Source organism: Colius striatus, chromosome 1 (assembly GCF_028858725.1).
Source record: "Colius striatus isolate bColStr4 chromosome 1, bColStr4.1.hap1, whole genome shotgun sequence".
NCBI lineage: Eukaryota > Metazoa > Chordata > Aves > Coliiformes > Coliidae > Colius > Colius striatus.
In genome coordinates, this window is record NC_084759.1 from 47,225,099 (window position 1) to 47,249,113 (window position 24,015).

The window sequence follows — 24,015 nt, forward strand, 5'->3', positions numbered from 1 at the left end:
GCTGTTACTGGTTGTTGCTATACATTTGGTTGCTGATGTTATCTTTATTAATCGTAGATATTTCAGCTAGTGGATATTTTTGTGATAATTTATATGCTTATTTATGTGTCAATACTTGTGGTAATCTCTAATAAAGTAGATAAATTTAAAGCATATATAGCTTCATGCTCTTTTATATTAAAGAATCCTACAAGCTCATGGTTGTGATCTTTACACATCTGCAGTCTGGGTAACCCTCTAGCTCATGACAGATGCAAAGGGAAACAGACTTCTGCTTTTGTCCTGAACTTCACATTTGAATTCCCTACCCAGAGAAATTAAGGCTGAATATTTTAGCACTTCATTCATCGAAAATACTTCTAAATATTTAGACCTGTCATTTATTTACTGATTAAGACTTATTAAACCAAGAAGTCCTAAAAATGGTTAAAAGACTTGATATATATAATTGTAGAAGCTTTAGTACTGTTTTAAAAGAAATTACTCAAGAGAGGACTCTTTGGGCATAAAATAAAATTTAACAGTGAACATCTGTTTCTTTTAGTATTTATAGTGAAAATTATTTTAATCTGTAACTGTGCAGTGACATACAACCTGTCCAGATGATGCAGCTGCAGGGTTGTCAGTATAGCAGAGAAGCAGAGCTTGCTTATGAAACATAAAGTATACAGAAGCAGTAGCTGCCATTTTTTGAGGAGATTGCATCTGTTACCTCCAAAAAATGATGGAAGTTGTTCTCGCTTCAATATTGTGGTATTTAAAATTACATCCAGAGCTGAAATAACAGTTCTAAATGGTAAGCAGAAAAGGAACAGTTGCGTCCTTAAGGCAAGCAAAAATCAGGAAATTTATTGTCTTTTTACTGAGGATTTTCAATTTTCATGTAAGGAATACAAAACTTTAAATTAAAAATAACTCATTCAATTGAAAGAATGGGAAAAATGACAGTCATTACTAGCTATTTAGCTATACAAAAAAACCCACCCTTATTATATATCTTCTCTAAACATTTGCTGGGTTTTTTTTTCCTTTTTTATTCAGGAAGGGCTTTGGTTATTTGTTTGTCATTTGTTTTTCTTAGTTTACATGTGATCTCATTTTGGAAAGTTACTAAATGTGAATATGTCTAGTTATAAGTAAGATTTTTTTAAGTCTGCATTTAGATGAACAACTTGAAAATGTTTGTGAAATGCTCTGTTAATTTTTTTTTTCCAGGGGAACAAATAAATATTAAAAATCTTATGCCTAAATCTAGAAGTTTTTTTGGTTTCCAAGGCTTAACTAACTCTTGAAAATTTATGTATATTATAGGATATGTGTTTTGTTGATGTTATATAAATATTACTAATCTTCATTTCTCAATAAATCACTGGAACTTGAGGGCCAGTTCCAATCTTCATAGCATGTCCAGTTCAGGACTGAAATAATTTGATTGATAAAATCACTGTGTAGAAGTCAATATCTAACATTTTGCATTTTGATGACTTTGGAAGCAAATATATTACCTACCTTTCAACTTTTAACATGCAGCAAGAACATGCTTTCCAACTGATCCACAGTAGATGACATCTTCAGGGCAGAGACAGTCTTTGGAGTCTTTTGCATAACTCTGAAAAAGGCAAGAAGGAAAACAGTCCCTAGTGCATCTTCAAAATGCATACACTGCAATTGTGGCACTCGTTTTAAACAGATTTTTTGGAAAAACAAATGTTTTATTGCTGGTGCCTATAGTGACAAGGCAGCAGCAGTTTTCAAAGAATGCAGCAGTTTTCAAACATAATGTGTTACATCTCATATAGGATGTGTTACAGCTCATCAGAATTTGGATGTCATGTCTCATGAGGAAATAATGTTTTAGATCTATTTTTCATAGTGACACTAGTAGAACTTAAAATATTCTTACTGTGACAAGTCTCTTGTGTGACAATAGAATTTTGTTGGTTCCCAACATCTGTCAACTGGTACAACTTGTTTAAATACATATTTAATATATATCTGTTACTTTTAGAAATAAGGAGGGAGTCCTTTTCAACATGCAGCAGCAGAAAAACAAAATATAGTATCTGAAAAATATTGTCTCAATATATGAACATCTTCAAAGAAATGGTAAGATGAAGTTAGGTCAAAAATGGCAGAAGAGTGATCTTAATCCCAAGTCATGAATGCCATATTACCAAAAACAAATGTTAAGAAATAGAAAAATTATGGAAGTCATTACATGTTTTCAGTTTTTTTCTTTTCCTCCAAAAATATATAGAAAAACATGAGTAGAGCAAGGAATAAAGTTTTAGTCATTAACTTCTGGTTTTGTAAAATGTGTGCCTCTAATCAACAAGCATCTAGACATACATAATATACTTGTAAAATCATAGAATGGTAGGAATTGGAAGGGTCCTTTAGAGAACATCTAGTTCAACCCTCTGCAGAAGCAGGTTCACCTATATAAGGTCACACAGGAACATGTCCAGGAGGGTCTCGAATACTTCCAGGGAAGGAGACTCCACAACCTCCCTGGGCAGCCTGTGCCAGTGCTCTGTCATCTTCAAAGTTTTTTTCTTATATTTAAACAGAACTTTTTGTGTTCCAGCTGCATCAGTTTACCAAAGGTCTAAATTCCTTCTCTTTATCATACTTGTAATCAGAGTTCTGAGCAGATGTCTACAGCTCAATTAGATTGGAATATTTGTGCTTGCAAAACCAGTTTCAGTGGGCATTTCATTCATAGAGGATGGCATTTCATATAAATCAGATTATTTAAAAGTCTGATATCTGAATCTGAGCTACCTTCTCTGGAAATCCTTTACAGTTAAAGGAGAAAAGCCAGCAGCTATAGAGCAATGCTTTTTCACATAGTCTTCGATGTATCAACATGAAGTGAATAATTTCTATGTATATTGATGAATAATTTTTATGTATATATGTATGTATATTGACTATAAACAAGGTCTAGAGTATCTAGGTCAGACTTCTGTCTGCCCAATGTATGTAGATGAATCCAATCCTGAGCGGTTCTACAGAAAATAAGTTCAGATCATTTTTTTTTCCATAGAGTCATAAGATATCTTCAGTTGGAAGGGACTCACAAGGGTCATTAACTCCTAACTTCATATAGAGCAACTTAAAAGTTAAATCTTCTATATGAGAACATTATCCAAATGCTTCTGGAGCACTAACAAGTGTGGGGCTGTGTTCTCATCCTCTCACTGGACATCAGGGAGAAGTGATCAACATCTCCTACTTGCCTTCACTTTGTGATTAAGTTGTAGACAGTAATGTCTCCCCTTAGTTTCTTCTTCTCTAAGTTGAACAAACCTACTATCCTCAGCTGCTCCTCATAAGTCAAGCCTTCTAGTCCTTTTACCCTTTTTCCTGTCCTCTTTTGGTCAAATTCTAATATTTCTAGATCTTGTGGAGCCACAAGCTATACACAGCACTCAAGGTGTGGCTGCCACAATGCTGAGGATAGTGGGGAATCACTTTTTTCCACTGGTTAGCTATCTTGTGCTTAATGCACTCCTGGATAAGATTGACTGCCAGGCTTTTGACTGTCAGGGCACATTATTGACTCATATTGAGCTTACCATCAACTAAACCCCTCAGATTCCTTTCTGAAGGGACTGTATTCCAGCCTCATTTCCCTCAATCTGTTCGTACATCCAGGATTACACCAACTGAGGTGCAGAATCTGGCATTTCCTCTTGTTAAACTTCATACAGTTGGTGATTTCCCAGTGCGTTGATTTGTCAAGATCTCTCTCTAAGGCCTCTCTAACTTATTTGAATTCAATGGGTCCTTCCTAATTTAGTATTATTGACAAACTTACTCCACTTGCATTCAACTCTTGTGTCTAGGACATTGATAAAAACAGTAATGAAAATTGTCCCTGAAACTGAAACCTTTGGGATACCACTAGTGACAACCATCAGACAGATATTATTTTATTTACTATAAAAATTTGAGGTCAACTTTTGAGCCAATTGTTCACCCATCGTATTGTTTACTTGTCTAGCTATATCATGCACATTTTGTCCAGAACGATACTCTAAGATTCTTTATGAAACGCTTTGGTAAATTCTCTCAGTCCTTCACCCCTCACCCTCTCAACTGCTGCTCTTGTCCACTAGATAGGTTACCTTGTCATAGAAGGATACCAATAGTGAGGTATGACTTCCTCTTTATAAACTTTGACCAATTATGCATTGTCTTTCAAGTGTTTTTTTGATAGGGCCCAGAGAGTAATCTACATAATTTTACCAGGCACTGAAGTGAGACTGACAGGCCTATAATTACCAGGGTCTTCCTTCTTGCCCTTCTTAAAATTGGAATAATATTTGCTAGCTTCTAGTCAACTGGGATATCTCCAGATTCCCAAGACCATTGCTAAATAACTGAAACAAGTCTCACAGTAATATCAGCTAACTTTCCCACTTCCCCTTAATGAATCCCTTCAGGCTCTATAGACTCATATGCATGTGGTTACAGCAGCAAATCCAGTACAAGTTCAAAGTCAATTGGGAGGGTATCACTCTCCCAGTCACAATCCTACAAGCCAGGACTCCAGGGATCTCAGAGCACAACTTTGACTTTGAAGACAGAGGCAAAGAAGGCATTAAATGTCTCTGCTCTATCTTCTTCCTTTGTAAAAAAAAGTTGGTAAGTACATAATAGCTTTTTCTCTGGATAGAGTGACAATTTTGCATCATAATTCTTTCTTCTTGTAGTATTACTTAAAATTTTGAAAGGGTTTTTTAATGACCAGGAATGTAAGAGAGAATGTCATGCATAAGGAGTAGACCTGGCCTATGGAAGTGAGACTTAACATTTAGAATGAGATATAAATACAGTCATTTTGCTGAAGTTCTTTTGAAAGAGCATAGAGAAATTTTTTCCTATTTTTGAGACTAATGAGTAGAAGAGAATTTTTCCTACTGTCTCAAATACAACAGAAATATTTTAAAGTGCTTGTATAGTTAGCTTATTATTATTACTATTTCCATGAAAGGGAATGATTCAGCTGTTGGTATATAATAATGGCTTGTGATTTGTCTGTCTTGGCCTTTGTTGGAATAGTCAGATAGTATATGAGGAATAATATTACTGTTGCCAAATTAAATTCTTGGAAAAATATCTGTTTAAATTTCTTTTTTTTTTTTTTTACTCTTTTTAATAAATCTCTCTGAAAAGGTCTATTTTTTAGTTCTGTATTCATTCAGCATGTAACATAATAGCTTCTGACAGATTTTGGTCTAGATATACTACTGGCAAAAATATTTATAATATTTGCTACAGTCCCTTTCTTATGCCTTGACCTGAGACTGACTGCATAAGAATAAAGCTATTCAATGAAACAGTTGCCTACTTAGCAATAGTCACCTTTCCAAACACAAATATATTTCAATACATAATACTTTCTAAATTATTTCTTGAAAAAAAACCAAAATACATTAATTGCTAATTCTAAACAAGTCATTCTGTCACAAAAAATTCTGTTATTTGTGGAAAATACAGCAAGTACTAGTATTCTTCTCCAGGGGAAGCTGTTCTGTTTTTTCAGTCAAGCAATTGCATTCAGGAGAAACTGTCAGAAGTGTAGAGTTCTGTATAAGCAGACTGTATAAGCAGACTGTATAAGGAATTTGATTCTAAGTTGAAAATATTTTTTTTCCTACTCTGACATAATTTTTGCATTGATTTATTCAATTTTGTTACAATTGCAGTTTTAATGTTACCATTAAAGAAGAAAATACATTCCTGAGCATGGTAAAAGGATCACAATAAATGTAAAAACCTTCCCTAAGATGAAGAGTTATATAGTGATGTACACACTTTGTCTTGACTGTAGTTTTGTTGCATAGCTCAGAGAGGTAACAGCACCATGTCTTCATGCTGTAAATAGAGCCAACAAAGGGAATGGTTCATCTTTATGTATTCCACTTAGGGAATTGGCATCATTTGGTAAATTAAATTACTGTTGTAAAATCTATACTCTTATGCTGTCCTTTAAAAGTGAGTAATGCACTCTGTAATTGAATTCAGATCAATGGAATTGTCATTAAATAAACACTGCTGTTCTTTTGAGAATAGCTTGTTATGTTCCTTTTAAACGTAAAACTATACATTGTTTCTAACCCATTAAGCTTTTTATGACTTCAAATACTTCCCTTTCCAAGCAGGGACAAGTTCCTTCCCAATTTGTCTTTATACAGCTGATATTACTAGGGCTGCATTTGTTGACTTTGTGACTTTTTATATTTGAGCCTCTACAATCTTCTGATGCACAATTTTTCTTAACCTCTCTTACGTAAAATTGTCAGGGAATTAAGAACAGAGACATACTGAAATCTGTTTATGGATGTAAAAATCCAGGTAAATTGTTCATTTCCTTGAGTCTTTCCAATTGAAACTTTCCTTACTCATTTTCTTACTTCATTGTCATGAATGGCATAGTACAAGTCTCATTTTATTCCTAATGCTGTTACTCCCAATTAGTTATCCTGTAAGATTTAGTCTTCAATTTACTCAGTACTTTTAACAAACAGCTTTCATGTTAGAAAATATTTATAGATAATATCAATCTATGAGGAGATGCAAGCATAATAAAAAATGGTCAAATAGCAAGAGATACAATTCACTTCATTAAAATTACGTGTGAAATCCTATGCTAAGCCAAGGCATATAAAAATAAAATTGATCTAGCTAAGCAGATGTGTCTCAAAATAGAGGAACTGTCTTTTCAACAGACTAAAAACCAAATATATCTCTAGCATGTGAAACTGTTGCGATAAATAAATACAAGGTAAAACCCCATTTGAGGTATATTGTCAATCATTTTGTATAAAAAACAGAGGAGGAAATAATTTTATTGTGTTCTGATGTGTATTTAGGAAAGCATGGTACAAACAGCACATTTTATAAAAAAGCATTAATCATAGAATCATAGAATGGTAGGGGTTGGAAAGGATCTTTAGAGATCATCTAGTCCTGCAGAAGCAGATTCACCTAGATCACGTCACATAGGAACATGTCAAGGCTGATCTTAAAGGTCTCCAAGGCAGGAGACTCCACAACCCCTCTGGGCAGACTGTGCCACTGTTCCGTCACCCTTACAGTAAAATAGGGGTTGGAAGGAATCTTTATACATCACCTAGTCCAACCCCACTGAAGAAGCAAGTCCACCTAGATCAGGTCGCAGAGGAACATGTCCAGGTAGGTCTTGAAGACCTTCAAGGAAGGAGACTCCACAACCTCCCTGCACTGCAATGGACTCTCTCCAGAAATTCCCTGTCCCTCTTGAGTTGAGAAGCCCAGAACTGAACACAGGACTCCAGATGAGGTCTCACCAGGGCAGAGGAGACGGGGAGAAGAACCTCTCAGCCTGCTGGCCACACTCTTCTTGATGCATCCCAGGATGCCATTGGCCTTCTTGGCCACAAGGGCACATTGCTGCCTCATGGTTAGTTTATTATCAGCCAGGACTCCCAGGTCTTTCTCTGCAGAGCTGACCTCCAGCAGGTCAACCCCCAGCCTGTACTAGTGCATGGGATTGTTCCTTCCCAGATGCAGGACTCTGCACTTGTCCTTGTTGAACTTCATGAGGTTCCTCTCTGTCCAACTCTCAAACTGGTCAAGATCCCACTGAATGGCAGCACAGCCTTCTGGGAAATCAACGAGTCCTTCCAGTTTGGTGTCATCAGTGAACTTGGTGAGGGTACACTCTGTCCCCTCATCTAGTTTCGTTGATGATGTTGAACAAGACTGGCCCCAGAACCATCAAGTCTTTAACCTTTTCCTCATCCACCCAGGGCAAGTCCTCTGTTGTCCAGATCATCCAACTGTCCTTGCTGGACTGTGCTTCCCTAGGGCCAGCCTTGGCTGTAAAGATCAACGCAGTTGTTCAGTCTTCTCTGCATCCTCTCTCACCAGAGCAACCTCTGCGTTCAGTAGCGGGCCTACATTCCTTCCAATCTTCCTTTTGCTGTCAATGTACCTGAAAAACCCCTTCTTATTTTTGTTTACTTTCCCAGCCACATTTAATTCTAAAAGGGGTTTAGCCTTCCTGGTTGCACCCCTGCATTCTCTGGAAAAGTTCCTGTACTCTTCCCAAGAAATCAGACTCTGTTTCCACTTCTCATAGATGGCTGCTTTCTGCCTGAGTTGTCGCAGCAAAATCTTGCTCATCCATGGAGGCCTCCTGCCTTGTTTTCCTGTTTTTCTACATATAGGGACACACTGTTCCTGGGCTTGGAGGAAGTGACGAACAACCAGCTCTCTTGGGTACTTATACCATCTAGGATCTTATCCCATGAGATTCCTCTAAGCAGATCTTTAAAGAGGTCAAAGTCAGCTCGTCTGAAATCCAGGGTCACAGTTCCTGCTTTGTGTCCTGCTTCTTCCACACAGGATCTTGAACTCCACTATCTCATGGTCAATGCATCCAAGATTGCCTCCAAGCTTTACATCCACAAGCAGACCCTCATTTGTCAGCACAAGCTCCAGTAGCATGCCCTTACTAGCTGGTTCCTCAATCACCTGTGACAGGAAGTTGTCATCAACAGTCTGTAGGAACCTCCTGGACTATGTGTGCTTACCTGAATGGCTTTGTCAGCAAATATCAGGGAGGCTGAGAAATCAATGAAAGACTTGAATAGACTTTATGATTAGTTCTATTTTATAAGATAAGTAAAATCAGATAAAACACAATACGAAAATGAGAAAAATAATATTAAAAGAAGCATTAATTAAAAATAAATCTAAATTCTCGTTTTTCTTATTAACTTGAAACTATATCACAAATTTAAAGTTTAGTCGTTGGCTGGATTTCAATTAGTGTTAGTTAGACCTGCACTAAATGAAAAAAGACTGAGTGTGCATACTCAACAAGAGAAAATTTCCTTTGGCAGCAAAATGAGCTAAGTTACTGAAACTGGACACAGTCCAGTACTGGGAGTACTATGAAATAATTATCTTGTCTAGAATACAATTGTTGAAGAATATATAATAATAAGGAAGTTAGGAATACAGTATGATAAGACAATGTACATATGAGAGATTTGAAGGAGTTCTCACTTTTTAACTTTCATACAGTAGAACACATTCCCAACAAATCAATTTAAGGAAGCATGATCAAACACTCTAACAAGGCTGAGTTTTTAGCTGTTTTTAATACCATGGATATAGATTATTTTGTGAAATAATTTAGTTTTCAGGATGTTAATTGGAAAAGACTAATAATGGAAGGATGGAGGTGTTATAGTAAAACAAAATTCTTCATCAAATAATTATCAAATCTTTAACAGTTTATACTATTTTAGACATGTTTTGGGGTTTATTATTCTTATGAGGAAATTATAGAAGGAACATAAAAAACTGTCTTAAACTGTGTGCAGAAGTTTGATCCAATTTAAATGAAATGGAAGAAAATCTGTTATCTTTGAATTGAAGAAAATGGCAAAGTTTTACCTACTAAAAAAAAAAAACCCCATAACTAAGCCCAAGGACTTGAATACGATAGGACTTAAATATCTTTATATGAAATGACTTTAAGTTGTGGAGCATCTGTACTCATTAGGCAAGGACCTTAAACCGCAGAGAATCTGTACCTGGAAAGCATTGTCTTACAGATAATTTTGGAAATGTTCTGCAGATTGATGATACAAGGTCAAGAATCATCATTAGTATAGGCGATTATATGATCTTGAAGAGATATATGATCAAGATTTTTGTGACAGTATTAAAAATATTATTTTCTTAGCTTTCCAAAACTGGGACTGAGATGAGGGTAATCAGTTACACATTATGGAAGAAAGACAACTTGCATTTCGAACTGAAGAACAGTGCAATCAAATATAACCTGTTTATTAATAAATATGGATGCAAGATTATAAAAATATTTCTCACTACGAAATTCTAGAACAGTGATGGTAAAAGCAAAGAAACAAAAAAAATCTTTAACTAGTTTTTAGATGGATTTCCATACATGTACACAAATTTCTATATAGCTTATTGAAATTTGAGAATTTTCTTCAAAGATGGTGGAAAACTCTTCTAGAGGACATGAAAAATCCCAAATCAGATTAAAAATATGTAGCCATTTGCCAAGATAAGCTTTAATCATGTCTCTAATAATACATTTTGCAGATTCTGTATGAAGGAATACAAGGAAGAAAGAAATGGCCATATAAAGACTTATAGGAGAGGGTTTTTTTTTTTTCCAAACTTTCAGAAATCTCATGTAATAGCATTGCAGGCCAAAAGCCTCAGAATACAAATTTAGCTTGTAAATTGAGAACACTACCAACACAGAAGAAACTGGTTTTTTTATCAGAGAGGAAGTTTTTTATACTGATAGTTTTAATTATATGGAAGTGGGCTGCAGAAAAGATTGGCTAAGAGAAAAGGTTAAAAATTGTAACATAGAGTTTTTTTCCCAGCTAAATTGGAATAATACCTATACGTTTTATCTGATATCTGCACTACATATATTACATCCCAAGAAGCAAGGAAAAAAAATAGTCGTGTATAATACATTTTGTTAGGTTGATAACACAAATTGTGCCAATGTTTTCATACTGGCTAAAAGATCAGGAAGCCAGGAAAATATTTTTTTTTTTTTTAACTTCTAATGCACTGATTTGATTTCATTTGTTAAACTTTACACACTGTGTTTAAAAACTTGTTTAGAAGGAAAAAACATCCCCTGAAAAACAGCCCTGACAATGGTTAATCAATGATTTATATTTAGTTTTCAGGAAAAAAAAAATAACCCCACATATTACAATATAATGATTGTGAAGCACAATGAAGGTATCTACATTCTAGTAAACATCTGAATCACGTAATTTAAAGATACCTAATAACATATCATATCATCGTGCTGTTGGTGCTTATGCTCAATGTTTGTATATGGTGTGCATTTGGTTTAATTCTTGCAGTATATAAATAAAGAATTAAACAAATTGATATTCTTTATAAACATTATTAAAAATAGCTAGTTTGTAGAGTTTGTTTCCTATTTCCTAAGATATTTTGGGTTTTTTTGGCTTCATTTTCTTCTAAGGGTCTATAAGTAATCTACTTTCTCGTATACACAGTATTAAAGGTTTTAAATTGCGTATTAGAATACCAAATCATGAAATTTCAGTGTACGCTTTGGTTTTAGATGTCACAGTCATAAACTGATATCAAATATCCCTGTGTAGAAAATAAAAGTATCAGTTCATCTACAACCTTATAAGAAAATTTAAACCTCATTACAAAAGTTATTTTAAATTAGCTAAGTAACATGAAATCAATTAAAATATTAGAAATTAAATGTAAAAAATAAACATCTTTATCTTTGTAATATTAGCATGGTACTGAAGATGTGTTCCAACCCTCCTTTCTAATGTCCGTATTTCTTCAAAGTTATTCAGCTAATTTTTAACTGCAAGTATATTTCCATGCATAAGTGAGTACATTAGATGCACGTCTGCTGCATGTCAGGTGAAACTGCTGTAGTCCATTTATTTCTAGATAAATTATCTTTGATAAAAAGTGAGATTAAAAATAACAGAGGTCTCATTAACATTTATAAATCTCTAAAGGGTGGGTGTTAGGAGGTTGGGACATCCCTTTCTTCTGTTGTATGTAGTGACAGGACAAGGGACAATGAGATGAAGCTGGAACACAAAAAGTTCCACTTAAACATGAGAAAAAACTATTTCACTGTGAGGGTGACGGAGCAGTGGCACAGGCTGCCCAGAGGAGTTGCGGAGTCTCCTTCCTTGGAGACCTTCAAGACCCATCTAGACATGTTCCTATGAGACCTGATCTAGGTGAACCTGCTTCTGCAGGGGGGTTGGACTAGATGATCTCTAAAGGACCTTTCCAACTCCTACCATTCTGTGATTCTATGATTCTATGATTCTATGATTCTATGATTCTATGATTCTATGAACAGACAAAATAGAGGTTTATAGTGAGATCATTCACAAACAAAAAAGTGAGAACATGAAATTTGCACTTCCAGCATCAAATAATTGTATGCAATCTATAAAGTACAATGCAAATTTTTCTGCAATTTCAGATGTCTGATTCCTACAAGGATGTCAGGGCTATGACCTTCTGTAAATACAAATTCATATTTTCCATATTGGAACTGAAAGCTATGTTGTCAGGCTAACTGACTCTCTTAGTGATTCAACATCTTCTATATTAAATTATCAAGATCAGTTTAAACATCTACAAAAATTGATACTCTGTATGCATTTGCATTATATTTGTACATTTTCATCTAGAATATTCAGTACAAATGATTTTTTTTCCCAAAATTTAAGATTCAGAATGATTATAGAAATACGTTTAACTTTCTTAAGACTGTCATGTGAAAGCTCCTAAATTTTTATTTTGTTTAAAATATTGCAATATTTTATTCTCTCCCTGGAAAATATACTGTTTCTATCCACTTAATACATATTTTTAGTAAAGAGCCCTCTTGACTGCCTGTAGCCAGGAAACTACTGGTTAATGTATGCCTCTTACTTTGTAAAGGTAATTGCCTCTGTTATAGAGGATGAAAACAAATGAAACAAGAAAAGTACCATGCCATAAGAAGTAATTGCCAAAGACTGGCTTTTAACATCAGTAATTTTATTTGTTCTATAAAATTGTTCAACCTGAGAAAAGATTTCATTTTCTTTACATATACAGAGAGTTACATGCTTCTTTTTAACAATATTTGAGGTTTTTACAGCTGAACAGAAAAATATATAATATCTCTTCCTTAACTATATTTTTTTTTTTTATCCATAGATCATTCTTTTTCACAGTGGTATTCCTATAATCTGTGTTTGAAAAATAGCTGTAAAAACAAAAGTACTTTTTATGAAAATATAGTCATTCATACACATAGAAATACTTGAGAGCATGACATTATACTCTCTGGTTAATCAAATTAAAAGCAAGAACTTATTTATTTGCAGGTCTTTTATCAAAGGTGAGAGTCTCAGTTTCCTGAAACAAACACAAATTCAACAGGTAAAATTCAGACCTTGTGACTTGATAAATCAATATGAAATAGAAAGTGAGAGATAAATACTAGATTTTTTTTGTGGAAGATTTTAAGAGCACATTTGATGTTTTTAAAAGATCTTTTAGAGAACACAAGTATAGCGTTTGTTGTCTAAATGTTACAAGTAGCTCACTCATTGCCATCAAACTGTAGTCAAATGCACTGTCACATGAGATGCCAGATACTAAGACATGTAAATAAAATCAGCTGTTCAGTAGTAAAAAGGTTGTATACCATCTTATAGTTCTGACTTAAAAAATTTTAAAAATGGGCAAAATTCTAGCAGTTACATAATTTGTTTTTACTATTGTATTGCATTAGATGACTAGCAGACAGATCTCACACAGATATCAGGTGCAAATAAGTACCTCTAAATTTCTTAGTATTTACCCTCTGATATATTTTTTATCACAGTCTCAAGTGATTAATGAACATTATACTAGTGTGTTTGGGAGTGGGAGGAGAAGGATATGTGTGCACAATGACAGCCATATCAATAAGAGAAACAAAGCTTTTCCAACTATGAAGGCCAATACACACATTGAAAAAGTAGTTAATATTAGGATTATTAATTCCTGAATTTTGTCTGAAAGGAGGTGAATATGCATTTGGTGAGTTAATTACAATTAGTGATCTTATCATTCCTTTACTACAGTCATCAATATTAATAATATTGTTGAGAAGAACTTCACACAGTTGCTATCCATCATACTAGTTACAGATGCACAGTCATCTACTGTTAAATCCCTACTTGTGTTATAAAATAGGCAACAGTATGTAAATTCTATGCCTAAATTTTACTTGAAAAAATTAAAGTAGGTAAAATGGTTAATTGTTTAGAGTGATGCAATTGCTCTCTCTTCAATTGTAATTAGAATGAAATCAACATAGTTAAAAGGTGAATATTTTCAGTAACACATGCTAACCCAAATTTCTAGTTTTCTATGTCCATGGAGATTCGTGAAATATTCTAATATTTGCTTCCAATCACTTTTAAATTATTTTTATATTTTTTAGAAGACATTGCTATGTGATCTGAGTTTTATGAACTGAAAACATCGTGTCTTCTGATTCTATGATTCTGTTTTTCCAAATTGTATATTTTAAAATAGCATGATAAAATCTACCTTTTTCAAATACATATTAATTAATATTTTATTTCTCTGATAAAATATAAAATATTTTAGCTACTGAGCAAAAAGAAGATACAACAGTCAGTGGTCAAAGGTCTCAAAAAATCACTGCATTTGTTTTTCTTGAAACAAAAAAGAATCACAAAAAGAAACCTAATATAGAGAAACAACTGCTAGTATCTAGAAAACACTTTGAAGGCTACAGAGACTACTTTCTTGTAAGAACGTACCTTAACCTAGTCACACATTTCTAGGTTAAAAAATGAAGTACTGAAATTGAATTATTTTAAAGAAAGTTTCAACAGGCAGTTATTTAAAAAACTTCTTACCGATGATAGGTCATACGTGAAACGGAAAGAGACCTGAAAACACATATTGATTGTTGTCACAGTAATTTGTAAACTTCACCTGAATATCTTTCAAACTTATGTTCATGCTATTGTATTCAAATTGTGGTGCTTTAGGAAAGTTCAAATCAGTTGGATTCTTATGCTCAAAACCATTTTCAAATATAGCTAATACAATTTCTTTTATGACTTGAAGATAATCAAGAAATAATGGCCAATTGAAATGCAAATTTAGTATCCATGCATTTTTAGATTTTCATGCTTTAAGGCATTTTTAATTGTTTTGAAGAGTATATGTATTTCAAAACATCTTTAATTGTTTTTTCAGGGAAAGAGGAGTTAGTTTATAGTTCATTTGACAATAAACAGATATTTTAGATTAGCAGGGTGTATTTCTTTAAGTCTAAGTGAAGATTTAACAATAGTATTTTATGTGAATTTTTAGGTGTTGTACTTTTTTAATTTGTGGGTATAAACATTTGTTCAGTGCAAACAATCATGGATAATACTATGTTATGCTGTGTATTTATTCACTCCTGTTTAAGTAGTCATCAATATCAAGGAAATTAAGGCCCAAATTAAAACATTCTAATTGTCTACATCATATGCCTTCATATACATTATGGTTGATCTAAGCAGTACAGCTAATAGAATTGAGAGCATTGTTCAGCTCACTCTAAAATACATGTGCACATTTGGTGAATTAAATGCTTTTTTCAGACATTATCGGGGTTGTCCACATTTGCTCAGAAATAGGCATCTCGAATTTGAACTATGTTTTCCTACTTGGTATTCAGTTGCTGCAAAGAATTAAATTTAAACATTTGAAGAAGCAAGAGGTTGGACTGGGAAAAGGACAGAAAATAATATAATAAAATTTCCAGGGGGAAGACAAAAATCTGTATCTTAAGGATTTTCATAAAGTCCCAAGAACAAATTTGTTTCCACAATTTCCATACTGCCTTCAGTGAGTTTTTTGGAAAGTACTTCAAACAACCACAGTGTATCTGTTCTGGAACTTAATCCCAAACCAGTTTGATGGCAATGATCAAATGATTTCTTTGTGCACAGTTTGAATATAAACAACAATGTGTTTTATTGTGTCTTTCTAGGTCAGTTCTCCTTTTTTAAATCTCTCTACACAAGAAACAAAATGATATTTCTCCTCTGTGTATTATCAATAAAAATTAACAATACAAACTAAGTGTTCAGCCTTTCATCACAAATCAACATATCTTTAATAAAAAAATTTTAAATCTCATGTTTTGATTTTCAAGATAACTGGAAATCTTTATTACAATGGATTTTCTCATGAATGGACAGAATTGTGTACAAAAAAAAATGTGGTAAACAAATATACACCCCAAATTCACTTTGATATTCTCAATTAAAAATTTCTCCTCACTTAATATTTGCATTTTTCTTCAGTATATTTCTAGACTAATTAAAAAAAAAATAAATCATTATTGTTCCTTGCATTACATCCTTTGCTTTATCTAGTAGCTAATTAAGTGTTTTCTTATACTTTGTTTTTTAAGACACATCCATATGGTCATCACACACATATCCAATAACAAACCAGGATATCTGGAAATTACTTAAGTCTTTTTTTTTTTAGAAGATACTTACTGATCTGTGTCCTGACATCTTTACTTTAAAACCAAGATTTCTGTGCTACCTGTCCTCCTCAAGCCTTCTCTTCTTGAGGTTAAGCAACCCAAACTTCTCAGCAGTTCCTCATAGGACAGATGCTCCAATGTTTTAATTTCCTTTTTGGACATCCACTGGACACTCAACAGTTTGTCCATACCTCTCTGGTACTGAGGTATCCAGATCTGGACAAGAACAGTCCAGATGTGACCTCACAAGGGCCAAAGAGAGGGAAAGGATCAGCTCCCTCAACCTGCTGGCAATAGTAGTAAAAAACTCCTAAGGTTTATACAGTTAGAATTGAAGGTCAAATTAAAGATATTTTGGAGGAAAGGATTTTTCTGATAAATTATTCTTACGTATCAAGATATTGGTAAAACTAAGGAATGTAAAGAAAGGAATAACTTGAAGAAATTATTTTGAGTGAATGCTGTTGTTACTTTATTCTGGGCATAATTTTAATTACCATCATGCATGTCCATTTGTCACCCTTTCCAATGATGAGATGAAGTAGTGAGAAAGTACACTTTCTGCAAACCTTTGGAAATTGCTTATATTAAATTTAGAAAGCATATTTACCACAAGTATGGCTTTAGAGAAATAGTCTTTAAACAATGAGCAGAAATTCACAATGGTGTCTCACATAAACATTCATTGTTGATGACCATCAATTAAGTTAGATACAGAAAAGGGAGATCATCCAATATGTAGTTACACTGAGACAAACTTAAAGTCTTTAATATTAAACTAAGCATTGAGATGAAACAGTTTCTTTTCTTTGCAGAATATTTCATATTGTGATCATAAATAGAAGATTCTAAGCATAGATTTATCTTTTAGTTAAAAATGAAAACATCTCACCTAGAATGTATTTTAGAGCATATACCATACTGGGTGTCCTTCTGTTCTGAATTACACCTTCTAAAATACTTCAGTAGACAAATAGTAATAAGTAAAACTACCTGTTTTATGAAGTTCTCTGAAACATTTAAAGAATTTTAACTTACAGTGTTCAAAACACAACAGAGCTTCCTTAGCTCTCTATATATTTCTATACAAAGATATTTTAAGGCTCACAGATATTCCCGTAAGAGACTGGTAGATTTTATAGCCAATAGGCTTTAACAGAATAAATTCACAAATCCTAAGATCTAATCAATGCTATAAGATTCTATAAGATATATCAAAGCTGATTTAGCTCATCCTCCTGCCTTAACTCATGATCAATTATGTCTTTGCTATTTTTAACATTTTTCAGATGGATTTATTGGGAAGATGGCTTAGGAAGCTTTTGTTGGTGGGGTGGTCTTTTTTGTGTATGTTTACAACTTTAGTTCAAATTAAATCCACTGTATTCACCATAACCTTAGAAAATGTTTTATTTTCTCCATTCTTACAACTAGTATATACACATTTGAAGGTCTACTGTTCTCTCTCCACATATCTTTCCACAGTACACTAAATAAACTCAATTTCTACCTTTCTGTGGGGGTGTGGGGGGAGATGCACAACTGTTTTGGCTTGGGGTCCTCTCTGCGAGCTGCAGGGAAATACCTGCTCTGACCTCTGGAACGGCTCCTTGCCCTCCTCTCATCTGGGTATCTGAAAGGTCACTTTTCCTCACTCCTCACTGCGAGTGTAGCTTTTTGCCTTTTATTAAACATCTTTTCCTGGGACTATCACCAGATTTGCTAAATGCTCAACTGTGCTCTGTGGTGGGGCTGTTTTGGACCCAATTGCAAATGGCTGTAGCTGATGTGGGGCAGTCCATGTTCTCTTCTCAAAGAGATCTCCCCTACATATCCCCATGACCCCCATTTCCAGGATCTTTTCATCTGTACCCAGTACATATGCACACAATATGCATATACTACAATATCAATATACCAAATCTGTTGCGTCATATTTTTCTGGAACATAGTTTTCCAAAATAAACTTTCGTAGGTCTTGTCTAGTCTATATAGAACTATTATGTAGATCATATGTCTTACAGACAAATTTATACTAGTTGTTGGTATAGTATTTGACTTTTTTTTCAAGAATAAGATATGGACTCATTCAACTATTTGATTCACTGTAGTCCCTAGACTCCATTTTTTCTAGCTACTATGTCTCCATTCTCCAATCCATTTTTCTGAATTAATATTTCTCAAGAAGAAATCTTATTAGAATATATTTATCTATATTGTTCCTTCATTTATGATACTGAACTAACTCCATATTATATGGGTTTTTAAAATTATTTGTTTATTTATAATTATTTTTAATGATTTATAATTATATTAATTAATTATTAATTATTTAATGTGTAGAAATGTAGTATGGAAGAAAACCTTTGTGACATGTCACTGGAATCACTTTTCCGTTTTCACGGAGACATGGTGACAACTACTCCTTGACAGTGGCCATTTCAATCCCTTTAGTTGCATTTATCCTTTAATGGACTTATCTAAATAACGACTCTTTGTCATGCTTTGAGGAATTGCATGACAATTAGGATGAGATTCTTAGGTAAAAATACTCTCTATTTGTCTGGACTCTTTGCATTCCATTAAAATGCCAATTTTTGTATAGTATCAAAGGATAAAATCAGGCACATTTAAGACATCGTTTACTTCCTCTTACTGTAGAATTGACCCTTAACATTCTTTGTAAAGCAAATATTAGTTGATTAGCATTATTATGCAGATGAAATCTAGTTTGGAAGGTAATTATTTAGATATTTAAACTTGGTAAAATAAATTTGAATTATATGCTACTAGATATTAAAGTGAACAGCAACACCTAGCTTTATATCTGCAAGATGAAATCATTATTTGTTCAAATATTAAACTGAGCACCGAGTATAAATACTGTGAGTCTAGGAAAGTCTCAGGAAGGCTAGACTGTGTGACTGTTGGAAGGTGTGAAGTCCATAACAAAGGATTTTTAATGGACTAAATTGAGTTCTTTATATGAATTCTATTTCTTATCTGTTTAGTTTTGTTTCACTGTTTGTTTTGGTTTGTTTTTTTTTTTTTTTTCTTTTGCATGGAAACTGGCTTCTCACTTTAATTGCTGTAAATCATGTTTGTCTTCCTTCTATGGCCATTTAGTCTCTAAGTGCAGAACAGAAACATACAGTTGTCATGTCTTTGCAGAGGAAACTAAAAAGTGAGATTTCTTCCTATTAGTCACATCATATTAAGTAATAAATTCCAAGTCTGGAATGATCACTAGTTATGTACACATTATTACTGCAGATTGGATTTTATACTATACTTAAGACTAAACTCTTTGACACTTATGGACAATCTATGCATGTATTGGATAACCCTCTCATTTGAGTCAGGACTATATTTATTTATAAAATTCATTAAAACTTGAATGGAGTGTAAACAGTAGAATCTTTCAAAATTCAGAACCTACCTAATTACAATGAAACTGATAGATTACTAACTTTTCTGACATGTTATACATACATTCTTCTTTGTTTTACATGAGATGTTCTAGATTCATTCATTATGTTTTCATGCTTATACTTTTTAAAAGAAGCTTTAATTTCCATATTAACTCTACTGAGGAGTTATAACAAAAAAAAAAAAAAAAAAAAGACTGTTACTTATAATGAAGTACTTGCTTTTGGTTCTTGATTTTGTTTTTTTTTTCCTTAGAAAATAGAGTATAATTATTAACTGCATGTGTTTTAACACTTTGGATGATAAAGAAGGGCAAGAATAGACATAGTATGGATTAAAGAAATGAAAGAGAATGTAGAGTTTTGATTGATGGAGTTTCTTCCTCTAAAAGGCCTGGAGAAAGAATAAACAAAATGTGATTTAACCTAGGATTACATCTTTGATCATTTATGTGTATAGCTTTAGGCTTTGTCAAAGGAGACAAACGAAGAAGCAATTCTATAAATACTGTAGAAATTGTTCACTTATCAAAAGTATTAACAAAGACAAATGAAAATGCTTAAAAAGAGAGCTGTCAGTGAGTATGTCTTAAGCCAACTATAAGACTGCAGAGCTTGATTATCAACAAAATCGTTATCCCAAGCTCATGCCTCATGGCATGCCTCACGGGATGCCTCTACTGAGAACTTTTAATGAGTCACTTTGAGCAGTCTGTTTTAATTTGCATCAGAAGTTTCCAAATTCTCTTGAAATATTCCCTTGTTGCTCTTCTACTCTTCCTGCTATGCTGCATTTGATTTAAATGAGCACATAGATCTACAACATCATCTAACACAGTTCTGAATCCCCTGAAGGAAATAACATTTCTAATCTTTGAGGTTAGTGTCAACTTTATAACTTTTAAAGCAACTCCATACCAATTTATTAAATAAATGTTATTAAGAAAACTCTAGTTTTAAAATACATGAACTGTTTAGCTTGTCAGAACTACACTTAAGTGTACTTGACTCTTGCTCTATATTAATGTATTTTTTCCTTAGTTTATTTTGCTTCATTACACTGATTATGGAAAAAAGAAATTCAGTAATGTCTTCTTACATCTATTATATTATAGGTTGTGTATTTTATATTATAATATATAATAAATATTCAAAGAGAGAATCCTAAATTTGATTATTTTAGGACCTTGATAGAGCTCAAGTTCACATTCATTATTTAGAGTTTAAGCAAGAGTACCCAATACCCCTTCTGTTCCTCAAAAAAATAATATTTAAAAAAATATTTAAAATAATATTTAAAAAAACCCATGTAAACAAAGGAGCAGTGTAACTGTGTATTCCAGCAAGCAACACTCATTGTAGGAGATCTGGATTCTGGTCATGGCTTCAAGGATTGTGAAGGTATTTTTCTTTAAATTTCAATGGAGTAGGACACAGAAGCCACCTCTGAGGAACCACCTTAGTTCTGGATATACAATATCATGACTTTTGTTTACTGTTTCTTCTTCAAGGGATGCTGAATTATTTCCTGTAAATTGTTATAGCTTCAAGAGCACCCACCATAGAAGAGCATGTAATTTTAATCAAGAAAACAACTGGCTTTTGCTTATTGGATTTGTGTGGCTAGGAGACTCCCCTAGGGAATTTTCTGACATCCTTGGTTGATTTAATAGACGAAAGATAGTGATGGCTGTTCTACTTTCTAAATAACCAACTCAAGATCTGTTTAACCCTTTAATATGAATATGGTGCTGAGGTTCCAGAGAGAGTAGAAATACAAAATAGCAAATTCACGTGGGAGAGCAAGCAGTTTCAGAGAGTAACATATATAATATTAATCCAATTATGTAAGTTAATTTGAATTGGTACTGTGCAACTGTTTGTACTGAACAACTCCACAAAATCAAAATAGTAACAAAATTTAAAAAAAAATAAACCAAAAACAAGTAAGCTAGCAATGCTAGAGAGACTTAGAGGTAAGACTTTTATGCATTTCATTCAAATCTATACGGAGGAACTGCATGAGAATAAGTTACAGGGTGTTTGGATTAGAAAAATCAAGGCTGTAATTAAGTCTGCATTAGAATTAAATGCCCTCACCTGAGTGAGAAAAATAGGAAACTCTGCTGTTTTATTGAGACAAAGATAAATGAAAGAAATAAAAGGCATATCCAGGTATGGTAAAGGTGCTTGGATTTAAAATAAAACTGAAAAAAAAAGAAAAAATGATCTGGCTGCTGGTATTGGACAAATGATCCAGCTGACCTCGGTGCTGACTGAAGTTACTTTCATTGGGAATGATTCAGCTGGGGAGTGAGCAATGATACATAGAGTGAAGGAAGTTCTCTTGATCTGGAAAAAAAAGGAAGCAATTACTTACAAATAATTTCAAATAGAGCAAAAAAAAGTATGTGGAGTCTTTCCTTAACTTTATATGATAACAGTTTTTAGAGAGGAAAGGAAGAAGAAAAAGAAGGAGTGCTTGGAATTGAAGTTCTGCAAAGTAAGAGATCAACCTAGCTAAATTGCTTTATTTACAATTCTAAACAGAAAATAGAACTGTAACAATTTTATCTTGAAAACACAAATGGACAAAGTAAGGAGGCCAACATACAAATAAGATCAAAGCACGAAGAATAGCTTTTTTTTTCAAATGTAAAGCAGTTATACTAAATATAAAAAAGAGGGAAATGTTTTCTAACTACTTTACAGAAAGATGAAGAAAAAAGTGTTTTGAAACACTTCAGAACTGTTTTTCTTTTAATTGTACTTCAGAAAGATTTTCTCAGCTCTTATTTCATTTAAGACATTGAGGTTTTGTGAAAATTAATCCTTGGCCCATAATTCTCATGTGCACAGGAAATCATTGAGGGTGGTGAAAAGAGATAATCAAAAACCAACAGTAGTGTGAATGAACCTACTTGCAATACCACATTAATACCATAATATTTGACATTGCTATAAAGATATGCAAAATAACCTAAGCTAAATTGGGAAGAGGTCAGAGAACTTAATCTCAGGCACCTTCATTAAGGACTGAATGTTCTAACCAAGCCAACAAACTAAACACATTACCTTCAGTAGTTTGCTTGTATTTCTACTCTGCAAGATTCTTCAATTTACGCTTTGCCTAATATCTCAGCATATGTTTGTTTTCTCTGAGAGAAGTAATACAAGTTCTCAGTTTAAAACCTTCTATACATGTGTCATCTTAGCAACTAGAGAGACGTGCAATGGAAGACAAATTCAAAGTTATATGAATAGCCTGTCAAGAAGCTCCTTAAGGGATACTCTTGTAGAACTCCATCATTTCATTTTTAATTACAAGTTCTCTATTGGCTCATTGTGATCACTAATCAGATAACTTTTTTTTTTTTTTACCTTAAATGTCAACATTAAAAAAAATCCAAGCAGAAAATAACGTTTCATATTTGTCTGCCAGACAGAGAGGAAGCAAGAGTAAGGTATTCAAACGTTGTGTGAACTGCCATATGATTAGTGGTATCTATTTAAAATACAGTCACTCAAAATTCTAAATGCATAGTCTATGAAATACTATGGACAGAGAAGTACTCTGAACTTTTCCATTTAATTTCAAAAAAGATCAAGTGCAAGAATTGTCTATGTTTACTGAAAATGAGACAATATTGGTTCATGAGTTGACAAATTTGATCCTTGACACACCATTTTAGCAGGTTGTAAGAAGTATGTTTCTCTGCACAGTTTCCTTCTGTAGTCAATTTGCTTTAAACATATGTCTTTGGAGGAGATATGCTTCTGTCCTGGTTTGGGCTAGCATAGGATTAACTTTGATGAGGAAGTAGGAAGGGGTACAGCATGAGCAGCTGACCCGGAGTAGCCAACAGGTATTTAATACCATACTGACATCATGCCCAGTACATATAATCCTTTTTACTTGGATTAATATTAAACAATATGGTCTTGTATGGCTACATGTATACACGTCATCCGTTCATATATGATCTTGTTTATGAATACTATATATACACACAACTATTCACTATAATCAAATTCCAGAGAATAAAAAACTTATTTTTTCATAACTATTTTTCTAATATTTTTGTATAATGAAGTAGAAAAGATAAATTGAAAACCTCAAGGGTGGCTCTCTAAGAGAAAAAAGTCTGTGGTTAGAGTTGAGGTAATCTAAGTTGTAATTAATTTACAGAAATATATGAAAGTTGCTTTGCTTTCTTTATTCTTATGAAAACATAATAAACAGTTTTTTGCAAAAATCCCAAAGCAAATATCCTATCCTAGTGTCAGGAGACCACTGTGTCACATCGGTTTTTACCCACAAACAGCTGTTCCCTGAAGCATAACAAAGAACTTGTTTGTGATATAGTTGTCACTTTGAAATATATCTGTCTTTACTGCTGTAAAAAGAAGATTCATTTCTGAATTAATTTTTACTTAACA